At 45.1% G+C, this 10,724-nt stretch overlaps 1 long non-coding RNA gene across 1 annotated transcript; it reads right to left on the bottom strand.

Annotated features, from left to right (window-relative positions):
- Positions 1 to 6,861: 6,861 nt before the first annotated feature.
- LOC116450767 lies at positions 6,862 to 10,517 on the bottom strand. The gene is made up of 4 exons (XR_004242970.1): positions 10,319 to 10,517; positions 9,746 to 9,805; positions 8,469 to 8,850; positions 6,862 to 7,415 (listed from the first exon to the last, which is right to left on the bottom strand). It is a non-coding gene; the product is annotated as an uncharacterized LOC116450767 (long non-coding RNA).
- Between the last annotated feature and the right edge of the window lie 207 nt (positions 10,518 to 10,724).

The following is a 10,724-nucleotide window of genomic DNA, read 5'->3' as shown; positions in this document are numbered from 1 at the left end:
ACGACAGTATGGAGAATCGTGACACAGTTTTTATGGCTAACTGAATATTTCTGTTCAATCTCTGAAGGGCTTGGGGTTTGTTTGAATTGTGAATGATGGCTCCTATCCCAGCTCTGTGTGTGACATACTCCTCTAGTGACAGAGTTCACACACTGAGCCTCAGTCAAGAATCCACACATACCCTGAAAGTTGCTGGCACACACAGTGTATAATTAAGATCATATGAGACTCTGAATTTCTTTCCCTTGCCCAGCTACAACCAAGAAAAGGGCCAAACAAATCTCTTTGCCCTTAAAAATTGGAAGGTAAGTCCTATAATTTGACTTTTCCTTACATGCCTTCATTTCTAGCTGTAATTTCTATTTAAATGTTTCTTTACACTCTCCAAAACCACCATTGTCATGGTACATTATGGCATGTTCATTTCCTGCAAGATAGCAAGGCAGTATTTTCAAAAGCAGCTAAAATAGTTAAAAGAACAAGTTCCCAGTCAAAATCTTTCCAGGTTGAAAGGTTCTATGAGCAGGGAAGTTACGTGAGCAGCACAATGTGGATCCTCACCTCAGTGGTGCCAAGAGATTATTTTGGCAAGTTACTCTACAGACCTGAATGTAAAGGGATAAAAGGCTGGTTTGGCAAGTTGAAAGAGCAAGGCTAATTCCACAGATTTTACAGCAATAGGCAATGCTGCTTCAGGGAATTCAAAAAGCAAGAATAGATTTTCCTCTTATTAGAGGCCTATTTTATAATTTTATGCATCAGTCTGTTGACTGCTGTATCAGTCAATGAAGAGGAAAAAACCACTATTTTTGAGAAATACTAATTGCTGTCATTTAAGGTGCTGTCAGGATTGTGACTTGTAACTTCCAGCTTAATGTACATACAAGCCTAAGATGCTCAGCCTTCCTTCAGTGGTCAGGGCTGGTTAAGAGGGGGGGCAGAAGAAATGAGTATTTTGACAGTTTGACAAGTGCATTTCTTACCTGGCACAGCTGTGTTGTCTGGACTGGCCCTGGGCATTGATTGACATGCTTACCATAATCCAAGGGAAAGCAAAATAAGACTGCCTCTTGTACAGCTCAAATGAAATCAGCTGTCTTCTATAGCTGGGTAAATTCAGAGCAACTTGCTGAACTTGCTCTGAATATTCACAAGGGGAAAAAAATAAGGAGGATTTTAGTACTTAATTTTTATTATTGGAAACAGCCATCACATTGCAAACTCCTTTGAGTGTGGAAGGAAAGCCACATCTGAGAGTTTCAATGGTCAGTTTATGTAATATTCCATGCCCTGCCTTCAGTTTGATTGCTGAGCTTTTCCTCTTCTACAGCAACAACTTTGATTTCTTTTCATACAAATCTACGTAGAAAAAAGTATTCTTCATCCTGCTGCCCAGCCTGTAAGTAACAACCCCTTCACTGGAGATGTGGCTTGTTCAGGACCCAGAAGCAAATTGACTAAATAGCCTCTCTTCCCAGGCAGGGGTGGAGGAAAAGCAATGTATTAGGGAACAACAAATCAACCCCAGGCTGGGGATAGTAGAGAAAGAAGGAAGAAAAGAGGAAAACCAAAAAGAAAAGAAGAAATAGATGGAAGAGAAAAAGAGAAAGACAGAGAGAAATAAATAGTCTGTAGAAAAATATAATTGACTTCAAAACTCCCAGCCTCTGTTAAAGAGAAAGCCTTTGTGCTCCTCAGATTTCCTCTTTAGATGATGAATGTATGGGGTTGGAAGAAGCCTGCAGAGGAAGACCCGGCACTCTCACCTTTGTGCACAGGTTCTGCAGGGCTGCTCTTTGTTGCCTTATGCTACAACACACTGGTACAGTGACCAGCACTGCTGACAATATTCCAGGTGGGATCCAATGCCTTTCCCAGCAACAGACATATTGCCTCTTTTGTTTTTTTATCCTGCCACTCCATTAATGCAGCCTTGTCTCTTGCTTGTCCTTTTGCCACAGATGTGATTTAGGCAGACAGTTTCAAGGCTTTTTCCAAAGGAAACTAACACCCAACACATCAAATCCCTCTCTTCATCCCTCTCCTGAATGCTTGCTCTGTTAAGGCATATTTCCCAGACTGATTCCCTGCTTCCAGATTAATTACTCTACATTTTCCACACTGAACTCCAGTTTACCATTTGTTAGCAGAGTCATTGAAGAGATTTTGGCCCTGGTGAATCTGCCTAGGCTGTGCCCAGTCATGGGGAGACCTTACACCATATTATCTCTTCCCTCGGCCCAGTGCAAAGCTGAAGTAACTCCTCAGACATCAGCAGTGCACATGCACAGTGTTTCTGAGGAGCAGGCTCGCTCTTTTCAAGGTCCAGCAAATAACAGACTGCTCTGAAGCACCTGGCAGCACAGCAGGGCTGGCAGCCCCTTGCCACAGCCCCAGAGGCACCCGTGACTCCTGACCTTGCTGACAATGTTTCCACCCAGCAGAGACATGAAAGGACTCCTGGCTGGTCGGGCTGGGAAGTCAGAAGGGGGTCTTGCTAGGATGCTTTGCTGCTGGTGGTGCCAAACCTGGCTGCCTTAGAGACATGAGCATGGTGGGGCACCTTTGTGCTGTCTGGATTACACATCAGAGAGATCCTGAAACAGTCCCAAGAACAGCCTTCTGCCAGCTTGAAAAGTTTTCATCTGTGCTTATTGTCTCATATCTGCCCTCGAGCTGGTTTTGATCCAACAGCCTCTATTACCACCTCTTCCTTTACCTTTTGCCTTAGCTATTAATCTCTGATGTGGAACTTTGTGAAATGCTCTTTGAAACTCTAAGCACACTGCTGAATTCCCCTTATCTAGCCTGGCAGTAATATCTTCAAAGAACTCCAGGAGGTTAGTTAAGTATGACCTCCTCTAGCTTCAAGCTCAGCTTCCCAGCAAGCCCTTCACTCCTTTGCTAAAGATGAGAGGAAGAGGACGGGGAACTCTGGGACAAAGAGGCACATCACTGTTACAATGCCGACAGCAGCAGACACAGCACCACTCCTGCTGCCCAGCACATTTTTAAATTACCTTGGCGACACCAGGCTCTCTGACTGCACCGTCTGTTCTGCCAGGACCCAATGCAAATCATATCTCAAAGGCAAGCTGCCGCTACCCACACAGGGGTGAACTTCCAGAGAGGCACCAGGGATTTCTGAAATTAAGCTGAGGACCCAGCTGCACATCCTGCACCTTTGGGTAATGCCTCAAGTCCCTTTAATTTCTGCCTATTGTCAGGTTCTCATCTTTCATGCCCTCCAACCATGGTGCCATTTCAGACTCATGTAATGCTACAGAAATGTTTTCACCATGAAATTGCCCAAATACTAGAAGCATTCCAAGACAGGTATCTCCATCCTTTAAGACACCTGAAAATCAGACAAAGTCCTGAGCAACACTGCCTAACTTCGAAGTCAGCCCTGATCTAAGTAGAAAGGTGGACCACAGGATATATCAGAATAAGGCTTATTGGGGATTTTTATCTTGCCTTTGGACCCAGTCCCATCTTCCAGCTCTTAACTAGTGAGCCCAGGCACCCAAGCCTAATTGTAACCCAACCACTGCCCTGCCAGGACCTTGGCTGAAGTTAGGTATAGCTTGGTGAGTTCCCTCCCTTCTGCATCAGCCCAAGCAGTATTTAAAGTTTATCTCTACTGAAGCAAGTCCACGGTTTAATTTCACCTCCACTTGAAATGTGCAGAATTTCCCCTTGCACTGTGCTTCCTGCTCCCCCAGAGCACCTTGCTGTGTTTCCATTCACACATCATCTCTTGCTGGTTTCTCATTTACATCATAATACTGGAGTTGCTGTTTACACTGAGCTGCACAAAGGTATGTTTTACATCTTACTGTGGTGTGATCATTAACATCATACTGCTGGCCCCAGGGAGTTTCATGACTGGATTCAGATCCATCTGTCCTGTGTTCCCAACAGGGGTTCCCGCTGCAGGCCCGAATATTTTGGCAGGAGACAATTCAAAATGTGCAAAACACTACATGTCAGGCAGAATGTGTTACCTTAAATGATGATCTATTATATGAATGTTCTTGTTGTTTTGTATCTTATCTCTTTAAAGAGCAGCCTCTTCAGAAATCATGGTGCAGTCTATGCTCCATCACAACAAAAGTGCTAGGTACACCTGCAGTGAGGTAAACTCCCTTAACATTCTCAACCTATAGATAAAATCCCCTCAAAAGAATAAAAAAAAAGTAAGATATCATTCCTTATTTACAACTGATACAAAGTTACAAGATTTTGGTGTATTCCCTTTACAGGCGTGCATCTCAAAGGTATATATATAAAGTTTCTACCACGTGTATCTGCATAGCTTGTCTGGAAACTAAAATACAGACACACATGGCAATGCTGCAGATTTCACCCACAGAGCTACAGACTGATACAGCCCTAAGCATTAATCATGGGGGGAGCCAGGTGTTTGAGTGTGCCAGCAGCCATGCTGTCCACAGGCAGTGGGATCCAGGCTGGGAGAAGGAGACATCTGCTTTGGAAGTAAACATCCACCTGGCAGCCTGGGTGAAAACATGAGCTACAGAGAAAAATGAGGATGGTGAACATGCCTTTTCCTTTTAGAAGGTCCTGTAGAGGTTCTGTCACTTTGAGGGTTGGCTTCAGTAGGAAACAGTCCTTTTTATATTTCTCCTCAGTTGCATTTACACCTAGGACTTACTGCAGCTGCCCTTGAACTCCCTTCCACCACGTCTATCTACTGTTTGCTCAAGTACACTAGAAAAGATACCTCAAGATTAGATTTTAAGGAACATGTGTGGATGGACAAAATCTGGCAACTTTTTATCTTCAAATGTGAGAACATAACTTAGTTCACTTTCTGCCCTCTTCTCCTCTATATCCTTGGAGGAAAGAGGCACTTTCATCTGCATTGGTGGGAAATGTCTCCTCAGCATTGAGGACAAAAAGTCATTCCTGACACTTGGCACAGAGTAGGCTCAAAACTACAGCCTGAAAGTGACTGGGTTCTCTAAAGAAAATATGAAAAAAAATTACTACCTGAATAATAAATTTGACAGAACTTATCCTAAACAATAGCAATCTCTGTAGGCTTCTCAGAAGTTGCAAGGCACACACTTGCAATCAGAGGTGCCCTCAGGAGAGATCCACAACACAAACTGGGCCCCTAGGCTGGCTTTGGGCTGCATCCTTTCATCTGTAATACACAGCTCAGGCTGACCTTTAACTAGGAGAAATAAAAAAGGGAGGTGACTGTTACTGAGTCACAGAGAGGGGAAAAAAATAAGGTGTGAATTACGATGGGGATGAATGGAGAATATTTAGAAAATCCTAGGAGGCAGAGTATTTTGAAAAGGCTTCTGGATGGGGCAAACACACTGGCAGCACTGGGTTTGCAGGAGTTGCTTTGGTGCAGATTTGCCAGCAGGTTTCCCTAGGTTTTCTCAGGATAGATCCCTGAAGTCTGAGGTTTCAAACTCCACAGACACTTTTGAAAATCTTGGTTCCTTACAGAGTCCCACAATGCTCCAATAACTGTATAGCCTTGAATTTCCATAGCACTAAGTGCTGCTACAAGAGTCAAGACAGGTATTGCTGGGTCCAGATCTGGCAGATTCAGCATCAGGATTTGGCGGGGAAACTCCATCTCACCATCTCTCCCCCACTGCAAGTAACAAGCCCAAAGAAAAGGAGAATCCTCAGCATCAGTCCAATGCTCACAGATGAAAAAGAATAAAAAAAAAAAAAATCTCAGGGTCACCCTTTTTCTTTCAGTGTAGGACTACAAAGTCAATATAACAGTGTTGCATGGACACTCAACGTGACTTTAAACAAGCTGTGGTACAGCCAGCAGCACAGCGATGCTGGAAGTACATTATCCAGCAGAGGCTGGATAATAATCATCACCAATTCATCCACTTTTTTGGGAGAGCGTTGCAACCAGTGGTGGCCACTGTCTATCCTTTGCTTCTTAGCTCACCCTGCCCAGGGTAGGTGGCTTGAAGTGAGTTAAGCCAGGCTTGTATCTACTCATGGCTACAGGAGGAGCAGAAGAACCCTCGCAGCTGATTTATCTCCACGTGTACCACCTACCTGGCCAACTCACAAAAGGCTCCAGGATCCCTGACCTTGCCAGCAAGCCCAAAGCTGCCTTACTTGGGCCAGCAGGGGAGAGCCCAGAGACTGTACCTGCTGCAATGTAACTTCATGCCAGTCAGAACGGTTGTGTGGAGGAAGATGGAGAAAAAAAAAATCACCGAGAATTAATCAAGCCATCATCAGTGGCTCCAGGTGCAATAGCTGTACAAGAAAAACAAATAAATCAACCCACAGTTAAAAATAGCCTTTTTGATTACTGTCTTCAGTCTTCGTCTAAAGACAGAGTAACAACATAACGTTCTCTCAGGAACTAACCCCTGGCCAATATTTTACAGCTCCTGCCCTTAGAGCAAGTCAATATGTGCAGAAGATAGAGAGGTGGATTGATGAGAGGTAAAAGATACCTGTATTGTACCGTACACATTTGCTCCTGCTGGGCCCAGGGAGCTGCCCGCGAGGGCACAGGAGAAAAGGGCAACACCTTGACGGCCGTGCACGAGCCCTCATGGCCAAAAAGCCACCTCAGGCGAGTCGAAGCCAAAGCTTGTGAGGGCTCACTTTGCACCACTGACCTCTTAGAAATGTTTTTATCGATATCCGTGTCTCACAACAGGGGCTGCAGCACCTCTGGGCACCCGCCCGGATCTGCAGTGTCACACCTTCCCCCAGCCCTCGGTGCCGGGGGTCTCTGCTGGCGCTCGGGTCCTAACGGTGTCCATAAAATGGGAGATATATAAAAGATACAAAGCAAGAATACAAGTAACACGTTGTCTATTTTAACTCCTTTATATTAATTGTTAAATGTCACCCTCAATAGAAAAACCACTGTCACCAGCGCCGGCATTTGCAGCAGGTTGTCACTGAGGGTTCTCTAGCCGCAGCAGAAAATCTGGGTTCAAGGCTGAAAACGGAACCGCCCGGCTCACGGGATGGGCCCTCAGCTCCCCGCGGCTCCGGGGATCGGCCCCTCAGCTCCCCGCGTCCCCGGCCCGCTCCCGCTCCCCGACCCGCGGCGGCACCGGCGGGGGACAGCGCCACCTGCTGCCATCGCCGCGCGCTGCAGCCGCGGCGGGAGCCGAGAGGGGGCCCGAGCCGGGAGCCCTCACAGCCCGGCCGGCTCCCAGCGCCTGCACGAACGGCACATCCTTCCCGCAACCCGCCGAGACCCCGGCCTCAGTCACAGCTTGAAGAGATAAATGCGACCAGCGACTCGCGGGGCTTGTGGCTGAAACGCCAGGTGGCCTCTGGTAATCTTAACTGTGACATCTCCTCCCCTGTCAGTGTCTTCTGGAGAAAGGGCAAACAGGAGTAACCAGAGCCTGTATCCGTCTGGGTAGTCCCTATTTTGATACAGTCCCTGTTATATTTCCTTTCTTGATCATCTCAGTTAATAGTTATAGAATCATAGAATCTCCTGAGTTGGAAGAGACTGACAGGGATAATCAAGTCTGACTCCTGGCTCAGCACAGCACAGCCCCAAGAGCCACACCATGTTCCTGACAGCATTGTCCAACGCTTCTTGAACTCCTTTAGGCTGGTGCTGTGACCACTTTCCTGGGAAGCCAGTTCCAGTGCCTAACCACCCTGTGGGCGAAGAATCATTTCCTAATATCCAACCTAAACCTTCCCTGACACAGCTCCATGCCATTCCCTCGGGTCCTGTCACTCGGCACCAGAGAGATCAGCATCTGCCCCTCCACGTCCCCTCATGAGGAAGCTGCAAACCATGATGAGGTTTCCTCTCAGTCTCCTCAACTGGCCCAGACTTTTCAGTCTCTCCTCACACTGAAATTTTCCCCTGAGCTTCTATTTAAAGTGGGAAAATCACTCTGATTATGCTCCTTGCCTGCAGTTTGTGTTTGGTTGCTCCAGCATTCGTCTGCAGCTCAGTGTTTACATGGGATACACAACTTGTAAGTCTAAGATTTGATTATACAGAAAGATGTTCCAGGAACGTTACACATAAATACATGGACTCAGTGTAGTCTGATTCATCCAGATTAATTTTTTCAGACTTCTCACCTCACATCATTTGCCCAAGAATGTTCTCATTTGTCCAAGAAGCATCAACACTGACAGCAAAAAGTCCTCATCCCATAACTATGGGCCATCCTGCTGGCATCTGGCTCAAGGAGTCTCCGACAATTATGAAGAATGAGAGTTGGAGCATTTCTGAGCCTGCAGGGAGAAGGTACAAGGACCCTACTGGAAAACCCCAAAAACTGGGTAGCTCTTCTGAAATCACACTCCGTATTCTTCTGACTCCCCCCATAGTGAGTCACTGACCTGGCTCCACAGGAGGAGCCACAATCCCGCACTGTCCAGACCTTCTTCATTGGCTCAACACACCACAGCCACCCAACATAAGCAGCCACGTCCAGCCAGATACTCACTGCCAAAAGTCTCAGGATCTGTGCAATGGTCTCCTCCCTTACACCAGGTGAGGCACGGTTTTGGATGGTGGTGTGCTTCCTCCCATCCTCCATCCATTAAGTATCCTGGCAAAAGTGCTGAATTCAGTGTGAGGATAATGGGAAAAATTTAAGTAATATTTAGATATTTCCACAACGTAACAATCAATAGTGATTGTGTATCTCAACCCTCTTGTAAACAAACAGCAATAAACATGCAGTTTGACCTGAGCATGTCAGCAAAGTCCTGTCTCTGGGTTACTTCTTGCTTTTTAATCTGTGCAGGTTGATATAACCCACCTCTGCTGTAAATATCCATCCATCTAGCTGTTTGTGGGACTGGCATCTCTACACACTTCTGCTGCTGAAATAAAGACAGGAAAGAAATGCATTTGGAAATATGTCTCAAATCTTAAACATAACTTGACAACTAGTGGGCAAAAGATAACAGAGTGACATTTACAGAAAGTTATACATGATGCAGGTGTATATGAGTCAAACCATAAAAGGGACACGGCTCAGATCTTTTGTGTTCTCCTAGAGGACTTTGATGTCATTTAATGGGCCATGCTCCACTCACAAATCCATTTTCACAAGCCTTTTTTGGTCGCTTTCATATTTTGTGTATTTTAAATTAAGACTTAAGCCATTGTGAAGGACCTGAGTGGTGCACAGACTGAGGCCCATCATCTCCTCATTTCCCCGATGGGCTTTCCAAGTCAGATGCATTTCTTGCAGCAGTCTTCTCTCGCCTGGCTCTTCTGCTACACCTGCAGCAATATTCTGCTTCTAGTGACACTCTCATCTTCCTCACATTCAGGTAACTTTGCTTCAGCGGGGGGGATGAAGCCTAGTGATCAATGACCTCAACTGGCAGTTAATTTCTTCTAGCAGAGGCCTGCCCATTCCCCGTGGTGTCCATCTGTGGGTGGCACAGTGGCCTCCAAACACTGGAGTGTCACTGCCCAAGAGTGTGGCTCTCATTGAAAAGTTTGGGCCAACAGTGAGAAATGTAACCACAACCTTGCAAAAGGCTGGTTAAAACCCAAAAGTATAGCTGGTGTATTGCTGGGGAAGTCATTACGCTCCAGAGTTTTCATGGAGTCAGTGGTGCAGATATGTACCACCTGGAATTTGTGAAAGTATTAAGGAAGTTGTTAGAAAAAAAATACATCTCTTCTCAGTGGCTGCATTCTCCGATGGTAAAAACCAGAAAAACTTTATTCCACCTCACAAGGCTGCTGGGAAGAGAAACTCACTGAAATCTGTGATGCCATGGTAATGATTCTTGGCTACTTCCTTCATCAATGGGCTTATTACTGTAAAAAAATTAAAGAGAAAAAGAAAATACAAATATTTATCAGTGTGTTCCATTAAAAATTCAGAATATTACCATTGTTTTTAGCTATGTTAAAACCAGCACGTATTTCAGAGAGGGATCACTTATCCATCTTTATTAATAATTCCCTATTGTGAACAAGAAGAGTATCATTTTCTTTACACCTTTAGGGAACAAACAATTTTCCCATTTTCTACGACACTAATACACTTTTAATGGCTGTAAATTGTGCACACATAAGAAGTGAAAGATTCCCATCATTTCAATCTACATGAAAATTTCAGCTGCAGCATTTACCTTATTCTGACTCACTGATTTTAAAATTACATTAATGCCCCCACAGATCTTTTGAATTAAAGTAAGATACAGCTTCTGGTTTAGAGTGTAAAGTTAGCCTCCTGAGGAAGGCAAAGTAATACTGTAAAAATCCCGATTCTAGCATTTTTTCCACATCAAAATTAGCATTTCTTGAAAAAATTTGACTGGTACTCACCCACAGCCCACAGGTATCAAATGACCTGATCTGGAGCAGGACATTGATTCATCACCACATCAGGAAACAAATTTCCTTGGGCCACACCAGCAGCAAGGGTAGCTGAAACAGGGTCAGTTGAATGAACCCATCAACCAGTAGAAAGGAGAAAGCAGCAGCTGTGATGAGAGTCAAGGCTACACAAGTTTCTCTTAAGACCACTCACACTGAAAAATAAAATCCACACTTTTCATCAGCATTTACATTGCAGAGGCAGACTTAGTATTAGCTTGTGACTGCTAATAGTAGATCTGCTGCTGCAGTCTGCAATCCACCATTAACACATTTCTCTCTCTGCTGGCTTTCTGCAACCTAATGGTGAGACACCGACTGTTACTAATCAAATTATTAGTAGCTGGAATAAATG

The sequence above is a fragment of the Corvus moneduloides genome, chromosome 14, assembly GCF_009650955.1.
Source record: "Corvus moneduloides isolate bCorMon1 chromosome 14, bCorMon1.pri, whole genome shotgun sequence".
NCBI lineage: Eukaryota > Metazoa > Chordata > Aves > Passeriformes > Corvidae > Corvus > Corvus moneduloides.
This window is presented reverse-complemented; position numbering and strand designations above follow the sequence as displayed.